This window comes from Aethalodelphis obliquidens, unplaced genomic scaffold, assembly GCF_003676395.1.
Source record: "Aethalodelphis obliquidens isolate GAN/ISIS:26980383/991018 unplaced genomic scaffold, ASM367639v1 scaffold12, whole genome shotgun sequence".
Taxonomy (NCBI): domain Eukaryota; kingdom Metazoa; phylum Chordata; class Mammalia; order Artiodactyla; family Delphinidae; genus Aethalodelphis; species Aethalodelphis obliquidens.
The window spans coordinates 26,175,616-26,191,529 of record NW_020837956.1 but is presented as its reverse complement, the minus strand read 5'-3'; the positions used below and the strand labels follow the sequence as shown (position 1 = coordinate 26,191,529).

The 15,914-nt window shown below is 48.4% G+C and overlaps 1 long non-coding RNA gene across 2 annotated transcripts in view; it reads right to left on the bottom strand.

The window, feature by feature from the left end:
• LOC113624000 (uncharacterized) overlaps nucleotides 1-15,914 on the bottom strand; it is a 342,352-nt gene that overhangs the window by 2,304 nt on the left and 324,134 nt on the right. For both annotated transcript variants that reach the window (XR_003434160.1, XR_003434159.1), the window contains 2 exons: nucleotides 1,527-1,642; nucleotides 1,192-1,441 (listed from right to left, as the gene is read on the bottom strand). This is a non-coding gene — a long non-coding RNA (uncharacterized LOC113624000). The remainder of the gene's footprint in view (nucleotides 1-1,191; nucleotides 1,442-1,526; nucleotides 1,643-15,914) is intronic.

The following is a 15,914-nucleotide window of genomic DNA, read 5'->3' as shown; positions in this document are numbered from 1 at the left end:
GAGAGTTTTCGTTTGGCATCATACACATAGATTATAAATTGCAGTTTTGGCCCATCACATCCAGTTGCCATTGGTCATGCCTGGAAACTAAAGCCTAGGGTGAGAAGGGGACTTGACCAAATTCACTGTCCAAGTTTTGTTTTGTTTTTAAGGGCTGCAGCAGTCAGAGGGTTATAGCTGTTTAAAATTTTTTTCAGGTTAAAATTACTATAGAAGATTACATTCTATGAAACCGTGTGGATTTGGTTACCATTTTTCCCATGTGTTAAAGCAGACACAAAATGACTTTCTGAGGAGAATCTTGGTCTAACCCACAGGTACAGCCTGGGTTATCTCCAAAAGGAGACATGAGAGCTTTCTATTCAGGCAGGAGTTCTTGTAAGGTGACACAATTTTGACAAGAGTGTGTTAATCTTATTCCCACCTTGGGTGACTATTAAAACATAAGGTTTTGCACCTACCCACTTCCCTGCAACAGAGAATATTTGCACTCTTAGCAGTTGTCAGAGAATGTAACCTTGAACTTGGTGTCACTCAAATCTCTCAGTTCCTCTTAGCTGAGAGGAGTTTTATTTAGAGAGCATTTCCCGAGGGGAACTGTATTTGTTAAAATAATGCTAGCTACTCTAACAGACAAATCCGGAATTCTCAGTGGCTTGACACCATAGAGGTTGGTTCCTTGTGCATATCACGGTCTAGTGAAGGTTTTCTGGCTGGTGTCTTCCACCAGACCCTCAGTAGCCTGGGCTTCTTCCTCCCCGTGTCTCCACCTTCCTCTGGGTCCTTATAGCCTTCTCCTCTCAGCCAGTGGATGGGGAAAGGGATTATGGAGAGAATGTATTTACTTCCCAACCATTTCAGCCCAGAAGTGACACACATCACTTCTGCTCAGGCTCAGTGTCAAAGCCATGCCCAGCTGCAGAGGAGTCTGGGGAAAGTACTCATGTGCCCAGGAGGGAAGGAAACAGGCTCTGGTGAACTCAAAGTAGTCCCTGCCATGGAAATGCATTGCTCTAAATCCCTTAAATTGACCCAGATTAAGCCTGTCCATCTGAGAGCTGAGTATCTGGAGAGCAGCAAGTGGGCTCTGCAGAACAGCTTCTCTAGAACAGCAAGGAGTTGTGCCCCTGGTCTAAACAGAGACAAAAGAGAAACACTCGGCGGGTGGGGAGATGGAGGGGGATTTCATACTGATGTGTGCCAGGTGCCGCTGAGGTCAGCAGCTGGGGCCTGATGAAGCTTCTTTTCAAGGAAGAATCCAGGAAGAACATCACTCCGAGAATGTGACACGATTTCGGTGTCACTGGTATGCTTCCGCTGTGCTTCGTCCCGTGTCCTCGCATCCTGGCCTCACAGTGTGATGTGTGCCAACTCCACTCCTGTTCGCTTTTATTTCTTGGGCTGTGACTCATGCCACTTACTGTGCTTTCCTTGGCCTTGGCTGTTGAAAAGCTTAGACTCAGATCAATACAGCCCATCTCTAGCAAAATCGGTGAGCCATTAAGGGATGTGTATTTTGAACCAACCTCACACCTGGCTCCATTCATCTCTCCTATTCTTCCATCTCCTGTGCCTCATTTTTTGTCATTTTTATGTCATCTTGCCATAATCCAACTGTTTTTGTAAACTGCATCTAGTTCACCTGAGGAACACAATGGAATACAAGCAAATAGATTAACCACAGGATTATCAAACAAATACAAGAGTAGCAGTGATCCAGGAGCTACTAGAGAAAGTTGGAGACAGTGGCTTTTTCCCTTCTCTTCTTGCCAAGGTCTTGGCATTAGGGGCGTGGCTGCTTCGCTCATGGTGTCTCCTAATGAGCAAATCTCTTGCCTGTGCTCTGTGTAGCTCTGTGTGTGGCAGCCTTCAGGAAGGCACCTTCCCAGGTCTCAGAGCTCCCACACACTCCGGGAGATGGTAATCGCAGCTCACTGTCTTTTGTATAGAATGACTGGTGTCATGGATGCCTCTCCCTCCCACTGGGCTTCTTCCCCGTATCTTTGCATCCCAGTGCGCCTTTGTACCCAGCAATTGCTCTAACACACCAACCACTAACACCTCTGAGTTCCATGGCAGAATTAGCCAAGGGGCAGCACAGCTCACGGTGAAAAGCAAGTCTCAGAGAAGAACTCCCCACAGAACAAACAGGCAAACAAAACAAAATGAAAGCAAACTCATAGATCCAGAGAGTACACAGGTAGATGCCAGAAGGGAGGTGGGCAATGGGGTGGGAGAAAATAGGCAAAGGGGACTTAGAGGTACAAACCTCCAGTTATATAATAAGTCACAGGGATGTAATAACATACGGAATGTGATCAATAATATTGCAATAATTTTGTATGCAGACAGTTGGTTACTAGACTTATTGTAGTAATCATTACATAATGTATGCAAAAGTCAAATCATTATGTAGCACACCTGAAACTAACATAATATTGTATGTCAACTATATTTTATTACAGAGAGAGAGAGAAAGAAAGGAAGAGAAGCACTATTCAGTATGGTAGCTACTCGCTACCTGTGGCCACAAACACTTGAAATGAGGCAAGTTTGAACTGAGATGTGCTGTAACTATAAAATTTTGAAGACCTAGTACAAAAGAAAAAAATAAATTATCACATTAATAATTTTTAATATAGAACAGGAATTCTCATCTAACCTCTCACCACTAAGTTCCGGAGGGGCACTTGCCTGGGATTCATGTTAAAAGGGAGAGACTGGGGATTCTATACCTCTGCCTACAAGTTTTAGCCCCCTGTCTAATGCACTCAGCTCTGAGACTCAGCCCAGAGAAAAAAGACTTTGAGGTATTATTCATCTGTATCATGTGGGCTTTGTTTTCAAGGACAAAAACTATTAACTTAAGGGGAAAAGTCATTTTGGGATTTTTTTCTTTAGTAAAATTAAATATGACCTGGAGCATCTTATCTTTCTCAAGTACAGAAGTTCAATTGCCCACCCTGGGTCCTCTGAATAGCAACTAAGAAAGATAAAAATATTTTCCTGTTCAGAGATGATTTCAGTTATCACAGCACTAAATAGATGGCAAATGAGCAACCGGTTTACAAATGTTTGTTCATGAAGCCTGAATCTGTTGTTTGAGAGAATCTGGGAGGAACTGCTGAGGAAGTCAATGACCAGTGGGGGAAAATGTTTTAAGTGCACATGATAATGCTGAAGGCTGGCCCACGGAGAACACGTGGAAGAACAGGACCTCAAACCAAATGATCAGGTGCATCTGAAAATCAATATGCCTGCAACACAGATCTGTGTCCCTTATCCTGAGCTAGGGAGAGCTCTCAGTTGCCCTGCAGCCCAGAGAGGCACCACCTTGAACTGCCAAGATGCCCCAACTTCCATGCCTTGCACCCTGCCTGGCCCCACATCACCTCCCTTTTGTCCATTTACCCCTTAAGCATCCAGGCTTCCCCTCTGAGAAGCATGTGCTCCTACATCCTTCCTCAGCCGTGCACACATCCTCACCTCTTTGCTCACAGCACAGGCCAACAACCCAGTGCTCCTTACCACGCACATATTATACTGTTAATTCTCTTGTCATTTCTGTCCTCTTGGTCCCCCAATTTCTTAAAAATGACCCTCAATGACACCTGACTCCAAGAAATCAATCCTTCAGCCTCCAGAGAGGGACACAGAACCCCCACAAGCAGAGGATTCAGTAGAAGCCACTAATGGTTCAGTTATCTTCCAAATAAACCCATTTATTCATCAGCAGAAACTCATCCAAAGGCCCATGTACAGAAGTCAGGGGGTCAATGAAGTTAGACGGGGAAAATGTCTATCTTTATTTTCACTAACCTCTAACTGAACTATAGCATTTCTCTCAATTACGAATGTGAGCAATAAACCACAGTAGTTTTAGCAATGCTATGATTTGTCAACAGTAGAAATCAGATATTTTAGTATGTTACGATTGTTGCAGATTTCTCAAAATATTATTTATTTCAGACATATGTCAGTTATTCAACCCATAAGTAGATCTTGCTTTTTGATGAGTTAATAAAGAAGCACATATATGACTGTGCCACACATGTTTTATTTATATTTTGATAACTGTATGTCAGTATAATTAGTTTCCTTTGTAATCCTATATATTTTATTTTGTGCATTTAAAAACATTCTGAGAATGAGTCCTGTCTTAGTCTGGGCTGCTATAACAAAATACCACAGACCAAATGGCTTAAACAACAAACACTGATTTCTCACAGTTCTGGAGTCTGGAAGTTCAAGATCAAGTCAGTGTCTGGTGAAGAAATTCATGCAGATAGCTACCTTCCTGTTGTACCCTCACATGGCAGAGAGAGATCATCTGTCTCACATCTCTTCTTTTTAGGGCACTAATCCCATTCGTGAGGGCTCCACCCTCATGACCTAATTACCTCCCCAAAGCCTACCTGCAAATACCATTACATTGAGGGTTAGGGCTTCAGCATATGAATTTGGGAGACACAAACATTCAGTCCATAGCAAGTCCATTGGCCTCACTAGATGCCAGAAGAGTTTATGGAAAAAAGGGAAAAGATTGTTAGCCACCCTCCCATGACCCCCATGAAGCATGCCCCCACCACAAAGATCCCTGTGACAACACCAGCCACAGAGTCTTCAACAATAGCTCTCCAAGCACTTTACAGACCTGAATTCTCTTAATTCCTCAAGAGGTGATAAATATCCACATTCATGTCAAAAGCAGGAAACTCATTTTTTAGATTCTTTTCCCATATAGGCCATTACAGAGTACTGAGTAGAGTTCATTGTGTGTATATGTCAATCCTAATCATCCAATTTATCCCTCCCCGCCTTACCCCCTGGTAACTATAAGTTTATTTTCTACATCTGTGACTCTATTTCTGTTTTGTGGATAAGTTCATTTGTAGCCTTTTTTTAGATTCCACATATAAGTGATATCATATGATATTTGTCTTCCTCTGTCTCACTTACTTCACTCAGTATGAGAATCTGAAAAAGAGTAGATATACGTATATGTGTAACAGATTCACTTTGCTGTACACCTGAAACTCACACAACATTGTATATCAACTATACCCCAACATTTTTTTTAAAAAAGCAGGAAACTCAGAGTTTAGATGCAGCACAGGGGCAGAAAGGGGGTAGTGGGAAGCACTGAGAGGCCAGGAGAGCTGGTATCTGGGGCTCCTCAGGGTCCGTTTCTCCGGAAGAGGAGCTGAGTGGCCTCCACCCCCACTCTGTGAAGGCCCAGTTATGCCACGCGCAGAGGTGAAAGTCAGGAGGGTACAGCCGCAAGACCACCTCCTCAGGAGCAAAACCCAGCCCAAAATGCTGATACCAGACCGACAGGGCAACTCTCTCAACTCTCACAAGAAAGGAAGAGGAAATTCTTTTGTGAACGTAATTCCGAACTGGGTGAGAGATATTGTGAGCTGCTCAGTTCCCTGCCCCTCGCACTAATTACACGAGCGCTCAGGGTTAATTTGTAGGCGCGGACCATAGTGCTGAGCGCACATTTTTTCTGGGTTTCAACCACTCTACTTCTCAAGTTGATATCACTTTGCTGCAACTTTTCTTTCTTTCTCTCACCTTTAACTCTAAGTCTGTCGGCATGTTTTCCTTTGGCAGTTTGGGAAAAAAAGTAAAAAGGGGGCCAAAAAAAAAAAAAGGTTATTTGATCCTTTGAAGAGAGAAATCCTGCTCATGGATTTTCTGCATTGAATTCATTGGAGAGAAAAGAACGATTGAGTGAACAGAATGGGAAAGGGAGGACAAGGAAGGGCACAAGCAGCTTTGATCTCCTCCAGGGGGAGGTAGGGCAGCTGCCCCCTGCATCCCCCAGATATCCCAGGGCATCCGGGCTCCCCGCCAAGCCCTTGGAGACCCTTCTGCAGCCAGGCCACACCCACCTGATTGGTGAACTCTGGGCTACAGGTTCTTCAAACAGCGCAGAAGAGGGGAGCGTGAGACTGAGCCAGAAATGCTCGCGTTCCCCTCCTGGTGCTCACTGCCTCGGGCACTTTGATCAGAGGAAGAAAAGCTGAGAACTAAGAAATCATTCTGAGCGCCAGCTGAGAGAGGGAGAGCTGATAAACCAGGGAAATACTCTTTGTAACATAAGCTTGTATTTCTTCCTTCATCTCTAGGCATAAGGAGGGAAGGCAGAATATGTGGTCATCAATACTAGGTGATAAATGCTCAGAACTTCTGGGTCAGCTCAAGGGCTCACTCTAGGCTGAGAAAGAGAAAACACCTAACATCTAACTCAGGGCAGGCACTGAGCGAAAAACACAGACTCTTACTGCTGCTCCCCACTGCAGAGCCCTCTGGAAATGTACTCCTGACTTTGAGCAGAGCTTTGCTGTCAAGGAGCTATGAGTACCACAGGGCAGTCATTAGGACTCAATTCTGTTTAAAGAACAAAATCCTTAGTGCTTAATAAGTGCTGGGCATCATGCTAGAAAAATCCGGAGTCCAAAGATGAATGGGAGTTGGGGTGCCCACTGTTTACCACAGTAAACTGATAATAACTCAGTGATAAGTGCTATAAAAGCTGTATTCACAAGGTCAAGGATAGAAAAGAGGGAGTGGCAATGATTCATTAACTGGGACAAGTGATGTCTGGGAAGGCTTCCTTGCAGAGGTGATAGGCAAGTTGGGTTTTAACAAATGAATAGGAAGAAAACATGGCATGAGAGCAATGTTCTATACTAGAGAAAGAACACATGCAAAGAGGCAGAAATGTGAAATCTGGAGGTGTGCTCAGCAGTCAGGGTTGGCTGGGGTCCAGGGTCTGGGGAGGCGTGGAGTCTTGACGGATGCGCCTGCAGTAAGGTCACAGAAGACCTTTGCCCCACTGCACCTAGCTCTCCAGGGATTTTATCCTGGTGGAGTGGTTTTAAGAAAGTAACGTGATCAGAAGGGTGTGAGTGTGTGAATGTGTTGTGCACATGTATCCTGGCAGCAGGGTGAATCAGAGGTGTGTAAAATACAGCGATTTCCCCTTTGGACATGCTGATTTTAAGGCACCTCCGGAGACACAGGCAGGGAGCAGCGGGAGATGTGTTTCCGTCACTCAGGCGGGGAATCTGTGCTGAAAATGCAGATCTGGGAGCTGCCAGGCTAACGGTGGTGGCTGAAGTCAGGAAGACGAAGAAACAGACATGAAGCCGCCTCCTCTGGACCCTGGTTCTGCCAAGTGGCTCCCTGCTTTAGAAATTCCTAGAACGTCAGACCTGAATGGTTCATAGAGATTAGCCCTCATCCCCCATTTTGCAGATAAGGAAGCTGAAGACTGATGGCAGCTGCAGCCTTCGCTCTCTGGTCACCAGATTCCCACCTCTGCCTCAGCCTTGACTGGCCTGCCCACTGTGTCTAAAATGGGCCAGAGGTGGGAGGAGAAGAGAGAGACATAAGGGATTGAGGTGGCAGAGGCCAGATTTAGAGGCAGTCAATCTATGACCAAGAAGATACGGGGAAGACAAAGGATATTAAGCAATAGAATGAGAAGGGGGCTACAGGTTTCCAGTGTGGTGCCTTCTTTTTCTCCACCTGGTGAGCTCTCTCCAAGCTCAAAGGCCGTCTCCTCCATGAAGCCTCCCAACGAGCAGAGCCCAGAGTGACCTCTCCCTTCCCTAACCTACAGGAGTCCTTCTTGCATGGTACTCCCACATTTAGCCATAAATTAGAACCTGCCGTATAGCACAGGGAACTCTGCTCAATACTCTGTAATGACCTATCTGGGAAAAGAATCTTAAAGCAAAAAACGAAAAACAGAAGTAGAGTCACAGATGTAGAAAACAAACGTATGGTTACTAGAGGATGAGGGGGTGGGGAGGGATAAATTGGAAGATTGGGATTGACATACACACACTGCTATATATAAAATAGATAACTAATAAGAACCTACTGTATAGCACAGGGAACTCTACTCAATACTCTTTAATGGCCTATATGGGAATAGAATCTAAAAAAAGAGTGGATAGATGTATATGTATAACCAATTCACATTGCTGTACACCTGAAACTAACACAACGTTGTCAATCAACTCTACTCCAATAAAAATTTAATAAAAAAGAATTATCCGTGGGCAGGTCTCACGTTGCTCTCAACTGTGAATAGTGGATGGATATCATTGTCTGAACGCCCAGAACTGAGCAGGGGTGGGCCTGCCACAGAGTGGGGTCTCCATAAACAGGGGCTAGAGGAATCAATCCTCCCTGGGAGGACACGAGAGAGCAAGGCTGGCAGAAACAGATCCGGGGATGAAAAACCGAGCAGGCAGACAAGGAAAATGAGAGCAGAGCTCAAGAGAAAGCTGTGGGGCTGCCAGCCTTCAGGAGGCCCAGCCCAGCCCCCAGCCCCCGCCTGAGTCACAGGCAGGAGAAAGCATGAGTGATCTGATACCAATCATGCCAGCTGTGGCAGAGGCAGTACGGGATGATCTAATAGATATTTTCCAGCCTTCGTGTGTATTATCCCCAAACAAAATGACATGTGCTTCCCAGCAGCTCCTCTCTGGTTATGAGCACTATAATTAAGTACAAAGTACACACCCACCTCAGTCTGCACAGAGAGGGCGGGGAAGCCAACCATGGCCCAGCAAAGCTGTCTGGTGGAATCAGTGCCGAGTCCCAGCCTCAGATCGCTGGCCCTCAGACTCGGCAGCCCCGTGCTGGCCTCTGCGAGCTTGCAGTCCACTCAAGACCCCAGGGAGTCAAGGAGGAGGCCGTGGGCTAGGGGAGTGTGGGCAGGATTCTAGCCCCTGTGCTGCACTACATGGGGGTCCTTCTCGTCCTGAGTCTCCAGTTTCTCATCTGGTGTCCCCACCAGGTTAGTCTCCCCGTCACATGAGCCTGGGTTCCCTCTTCGCTTAGGCCAGAGGCCTCAGCAGCTAGAGGCCCTCAAACAGCAGCCACGGCTCTGGCAGGCATGGGACGTTCCTTTAGGACCCTGGCTGTCCCCAGAGCCCCCATCACAGCCAACCCAGGTCTGCTCAGAGGTGGCTTTGGGAACACATGTCTGGATTCCACCAGGGGCATTTAGTAAGTTTGGAACCACAGCGAGATTCCCCTCCCAGACCCAGTGCCGGGCCCAAGCTGGAGGCAGTGACTCTTGTGACAGGGACACTAAGCACTGGGTCAGGTCTTGTCCACCCCCAAGTTTTAAGGGCCCCTGCCAGGCTGCAACAAGCCAAGGGACCCAGACCAGTCATATCCTCAGAGTGGTCCCCGGTGCCCCAAACTCCCCAGGCTGTGCCCGCTGATTGGGAAGGACCCGGACCTGCCCTGCGGCTTCTTTGTTGCACTATAACTAGACTCAGCACACGAAGGGCCCCCAAACCCCTTTCCTTGCTGTTTTTTCCAGGAATAGATCGTATGCATCTCCTCTAGCCCTGGACTGACCCCAGATTTTCCTGCCGACTGTCCCCCAAGGTCTTCCCGATCTGGGCTGGCCAAATCCAAGCCAGACTCAGGGAGGCAGAGATAGAAGCAGAGACTGGGAGGGGTACGGCAGTCAGAGCATGAGATTCAACATCTGGAGAAATTCTCCGGGCACTCAGGTCTCCTCTCCCCATCCTGGAAAGTCGCCACATGCGCAGAGCAGTGAAAAAAGAGCCTGCGGGTTCCGCCAAAACAGCGTTGGATTGAGGAAGTTGGAGTTTAGGCATCAAGTCCTGTGGTGCTTCCTGCCTCTCTGCGTCCCTCCCCTCTCTGCATCCCACAATCACTGCCCTAGATCGCCGATGACTTCTTGTTCCAACACAACTGTCCTGCACCTGCCAGACGGACCTTTATAAAGTGGTTTCTTCCCGATGTCATCCCCCAGCTGTAACCCACAAGATCTCCATGCCCGAGAGGTGAAGCCTGCTTAATCTGTTCCTCATTGCCTCCCAAGGCTGCTTCTCAACTTCACCTCCAGTCTCATCCCTTTCTTCCTCCTCTCCCACGTGCTTCTCCCCAGCCAGCCAGGACAGTCTACTTCGGCCTTCCTTCTGCCCTTCCTAATTTCCCCCAAGGCCACGTCCTCAACGCTCAGCCCAGCCTTCCGTCTGTGCAGACGCTCACCCCCACCTCGCCGGCTCACGCCACAGCACAGTCCTGGCCCCTGGGACCCTGCCTCTTGGGCACCTCTCAGTGGTCTTGCGAATTATGGTCCCCAGCTCCATCCTCCTCCCACTTCACAGGGAGGCGGTGGGGATGCTGTTGTGAGGGGTCTTGCTGAGGCGGGACTCTTGCTACGGCCCTTACTACTGTCCAAGGGTTCCTGCCACTCTCTGACCAGAGGCAGCCCACGGAGGGCACCCTGCACCCTCCTGTCCACATTTTTCTCCACTGTTCTTACCACATTCTGACACGATATTTATTTAAAGTGTGTTTATGTCTCCCCCCGCAAAAAATTCTACGAAATAACTCTATGAGGGGAGGATTGTTTTTCTGGTTTTGTTCTCAGCTCTATCCTGTGTCCAAAACAGTCTCTAGCCCATGGAAGGCACTCTATAAATATTTGTTGAACAAATGAATGACCGAGTGAATGACTGAATGCTATCATAAGCCCCAGCCACACAGCATCCCTGTGTAGGTAGATTCTTTCCGTGTGAAGCCCTTAGAGAAGCCTGAGCTGAGGTAGAAGGACCCCTGGCTTGGGGCTCAGTTCCCCTGAGACCCAGCAGGAGCAACTTTCTTGTCCACAACCTCAGTTTTCCCACGTGTAAGATGACAGGGCTGAGGGGTGCCTGCAGCCCATGTGCTGAGATCCTGCAGACCTTTCCCGAAAACTGCCTGCAGGCCCTGCCTGGAGCCCAGCGGGCTCTAATTAGGAGCTGGTCTTATCATTTTTATACTTTAATTCTCTCTGGTCAACACCACTTTAATGACGGGCCTCTGTGCGGTGGATCCTACACTCACTGAGCAAGGCCACAGCTCCATGTGGAAGACCTGCTTCCCCAGGGACACAGCAGAGCCCCCCGGCTAGTTTCCTGCCCTGGCCCTGACCCGCACCACTCTCACCCTCCCCTCCGCACCGCTCTTTCTTCTCGCCCAGACCAGCGTTGTTGGCCCTTTCTTTCTCTGCCCCATCGTAGGGACTTCAAGGAAGGCCCAGGCCCCAGGGGTGGGTTTGCCCTCTCAAGGCTTCAGGGAAGAGTCAAGATGGGCACTCTGAACTGGCCTTTCCATCCAGGTCCGCCCAGGGCACGTGGACATCCCGCCAACCTATGGGACTAGAATATGTTTTCATCTAGACTTGAGGGTTATATTGTTATTTCTACAGTGAAGCCACTGTCCTCGCCAGATCAAACTGAAATTTTTCTCAAAGAGCGCTGTCCTAGGAGGAGGTGGCTCTCCCCACGCCGTCTCTGGGCGGGTTTGGGGGCGACAGAGCTGAGGCCTCCAAGGGCAGGAGGCAGGATCTGACTTGGCAAGAGGAGGGAGGCTGGAGGGGGTTTGGGCAGGATGAAAGGTTTGAACAAGGCTCCAGAGAAACACCTTTCTGAGTTGGAAAATCCTTGACACAGGGCTGCAGCAGCCTCCTGGAAGGTCCATGCTGGCATATAAAGGACTGCTAGGGGGCCCTGGCCTGCACTTTAGGCTGGAGAAAAGGACACAGTGTCAAGGCCAAGAGGCAGCTTAGGGAGAATGTTAGCATGAGCAGGGATGCTCTAAACCAGACCGCCTGGGTCCCAAGCTGGCGGTACCACCACCCACCGGCTAGGTAGCTGCGCAGTCTCTTAACACCTCTCCCCATCTGAAAGTGGGACTAACGAGAGCACTTCATAGGGTTGCTATGGCAATTAAATGTCTAATTACGAATAAAGTCTTAGGTCAGTGCCTGGGACAGAATAGACACTCAATGAATGTCCGCTATTATTATTTTATTATTATCATTATGATGATTCCTCCAAAGCACCATTGCCCACATCACCACCACCACCACCACTCAAGACATCCCAAATTATCAACACGTGGAGCCTCAACACACATCCTCTGGCCTCCTCTGAACTCCTCCTCAACAGAAATTGTGCAGCTCACCCTGAAGGGCCACATTCCAGTTCCCAGGGCAGCAGAGTCCCCAGGCTCTGTCTGAGGTCCCCAATATCCTGTAATCGTGAGAAATCACAAGGCAGTCCTTCATCAGAAGAAATCAGTCCACCCCACGGAAGAGGAGATGCCCCCCGACTGCTCGGATCATCCATTCCCTCTCCACCTCTCCCTTTGCCACCTCTGCCTTCTCTCCAGAAGCTGAGGTTAGAGCCCCACGCCCAGAGCACCAGCAGTCTCTCCAGACCAATCAAGAATCTGCCTCTTATGGGGAAGACCCACTACCCACCTCCAGCCTCTAGTTTAGACCATGATGTCAACTGCCAAAAAAAATTCATGCAAATTGGGGCCAAATTGAAAATCTGTTCATCACTTCTCCTGGTGCCTAGGGTCCCTTGCTGGGGAATCTTTAACAGGCTCAGGTCATCTGAAGCCAAAGAAGAGAGAGGAGACAGATGGAGTCATGCATTTTTACAGTGATTCTTAAGGACGGTCCTGTGGAAACCCCCTCTGCCCTCACATGCTGCAGTGGGGAAGTCTCATTCCATGATCTACTCTTACTAAAGATATTTCTCCCCACACCTGACGTCTCGGGCATGTTTCTGCGGGGACTCACTTGCACAGTGGCCTGCAGGAGGGATGTTTCTCACACAACTAGCTCGGAAAAATCCAAGGCCTCCTTGCCAAAAAAAGCAATCTTTTTGCTACATTAAGAGAATGCAAGAGCATTGGGTTTAACAGGAAAATGTCCACTGGTTAGAGGGACTTCTTGTCAATTAAAACCAACTCCACGCAAGAAGTGAAAAAATTGGGAGTGAGCCAGGCTCCACCCAACACCCTTGCACGTTTCTGCATGGACGGTCCAATTTAAAGAGTCCCTGGGGGGCTTCTCTGGTGGTGCAGTGGTTGAGAATCTGCCTGCCAATGCTGGGGACATGGGTTTGAGCCCTGGTCCGGAAAGATCTCGTGTGCCACAACTACTGACTCTGTGCTCTAGAGCCTGCGAGCCACAACTACTGAGCCCGTGTGCTGCAACTACTGAAGCCCGCGTGCCTAGAGCCCATGCTCCGCAACAAGAGAAGCCACCACAATGAGAAACTCGTGCACAGCAACAGAGTAGCCCCCATTTGCCACAATTCGAGAAAGCCTGTGCGCAGCAACGAAGACCCAACACAGCCAAAAATAAATAAATAAATTTTATAAATAAATAAAATAAAGAGTCTCTGGGATTCCCTTTGCATGAGCCCCTCTGGGCAGTCTCATGGGCATGGGACTTGACTGAAGAATCTGACTCAATGTCTAGTCCTCTAATACCCTGCAAAGGGAGCCTGGCTCTCAAAAGCTGCCCTCGGACCATGATCATTCAGCAAAGCCCCAGCTCTGCTCAGGGTGGTAGCCAGGGTGCTCCAGAGAAATAAAAGGATCTACGTAGGTATATGGAGAGAAAGGTTTATGTTAAGGAATTGGTTCATGGGATTGCGAGGGTTGGCCAGTCTGAAATCCATAAGGCAGGCTAATAGGCTGATGATTAAGAGTGGATGCTTCGGTCTTGAATTCTGCAGGGCAGCAGGCTGGGAACACATGCAGGCTGTCAATGTGACAGTTTTGAGGAGAATCCCTTCTTCTGAAAACCTTGGTCTTTGAGCTTAAGGCTTTACCTGATTAGGTGAGGCCCACTCACATTATGGACAGTCATGTGCTTTACTCAGAGCCTACTGATTTAAACACTTATCACATCTAAAAACACCTTCACAGCAACATCTACGCTGGTATTTGACCAAACAATTGGACACCGTAGCTTAGCCAGGATGACACCTAAATTTACCATCCTACTTGGCATACGTACTCTGCTCTCTGACCACGGTGCTTAGCCAGTCTCCCCGCCTACACCTCTGACAGTGCCTGTTCCTCCTCCTTGAGCTTACATGCTCATCATCAGCTCTGTGCTTTATCAAGCTGCTTCTCCCTTTCCCATTGAAAAGCACCCCCATCCCAGCCCTCTTCAAATCCTTCCTTCCTCCTCCAGACCCAACTTCAGTCTTACTTCCTTGATGGAGTCTTCCCTGGCCTTTCTAGGCCACACGTGTCTCCCTTAGGACTCCTGAACCCCCAGGTGTCCACAGCATAAACCCAGCCTTTGATCACACACCTCCTGAACGCCTCCTTTTCCTAGTCTCATTTCTGAGTGAAGAGACCAGCTCACATACCTCCACCTCCCACCTAGGGGAGGGCTGGGAAGATTGAAATGGATACAGATGTCCATCTGATGGGGGTTTTCTCTACAAAGAAAGAACAACGATGGTAAGCACTGGATTAAAAAACAAAGTCAAAACAGAAAAAGCAGAGAAAATCTGGAGGTCTTTCTGTTTGAAGTGAGCTAAAAACAAAAGTTGAGGTGGGGGTAGGTTGAAGAAGGTGACCTCACTATAGATAAATACATCGTATGGCTCCTGCCCCAGCCAATCTGTAAAAATGTGGGATATTCTGGCCCTGCAACGGAGCTGCTTCTGCGCTGCAGAGGGGGTTTCTGGCAGGCACTGGGACCGCATTAAAGGTCTCCACTCTGCGGAGACCTCTCCAAACCGATGAGCTCAAAGTTCTGCTTTTAATCGATTCAGTGTGTGGTATCGCTGGGCAGCATTTCCTCCAAAGATAATGGCAGCATCGATTATCAGATACGAAGCACAGGCAGCCTTGAGCAGCTAGGAGCCCAGTGCCAGAGCAAAGGGGCCGAAACCAGCTTTGCGAGTGGGGTGCTGGCTGCTACTGTTCTGTGACGAATACAACTCCCGGCTCAATCTCCAACCCTGGTGGTGGGAAGGGCCCAGAGCCTCCCCACTGTGAGCCAGCCACCAGCTGTGGGAAGGAGGGAAAAGGAGTGAGATATACAGAGCCCTCGGGCATTTCTGAAAGGCAGGGTGCAGCAAATCTCAGTGTCTGCTCCATCTCACTTAATTTATTAGTATCACTGAGCATGAAAAAGTATCACACCCTGTGCTGAGTTCTATGGATGTAACTGACAGCCCTGAGCCCAGCCTGTAGGGGGCACCCATTCCACCAGGGAAGAAAGACATCGTGCAAGTATTGATATTATAAACAATCGCCAAGAGAAATCAGGCTGATCATGTACCATTTTTAAAGGACAAAGTGACATCGTGGGAGTAGAAGGATCTTCCATGCCGGGGTTGGCCAGAGTTGAAGGGGGTTGGAGATTTTTTTTTTAATAAATTTATTTTATTTTTGGCTGCATTGGGTCTTTGTTGCTGCGTGTGGGCTTTCTCTCTAGTTGCGGCGAGTGGGGGTCTTCCTGGTAGTGTGCAGGCTTCTCATTGTGGTGGCTTCTCTTGTTGTGGAACACGGGATCTGGGCGTGCGGACTTCAGTAGTTGTGGCACACGGGCTCAGTAGTTGTGGCTCGTGGGCTCTAGAGCACAGGCTCAGTAGTTGTGGCACACGGGCTTAGTTGCTCTGCGGCATGTGGGATCTTCCCGGACTAGGGTTCGAACCCATGTCCCCTGCATTGGCAGGCGGATTCTTAACCACTGCGCCACCAGGGAAGCCCACGGTTGGAGATTTTACATATGATTGCTTATCTATAAACAGAAGGCTTCCAACACTGCCTTTACTCCTTAGCCTTTCCTGTCCTGATCAGCTTCTAGTGGCTCCGCTCAGCCTGGGGAGGGCTGGTACCAGATCTCAGACTGTATTAGAGGCCCCTCCTATAAGCTCATATTATGATCAGTGATAACCACCCCTCCACCACCCATATTACTTCTCATTTTCATTGTCCGTTTCATTGCCAGTCTCATCTACTGAACAGTAAGCTCCTTGCAGGTAGGGGCGTGTCAATTTCACTCACAATTTTACCCTCAGAGCCTACAGTTAACA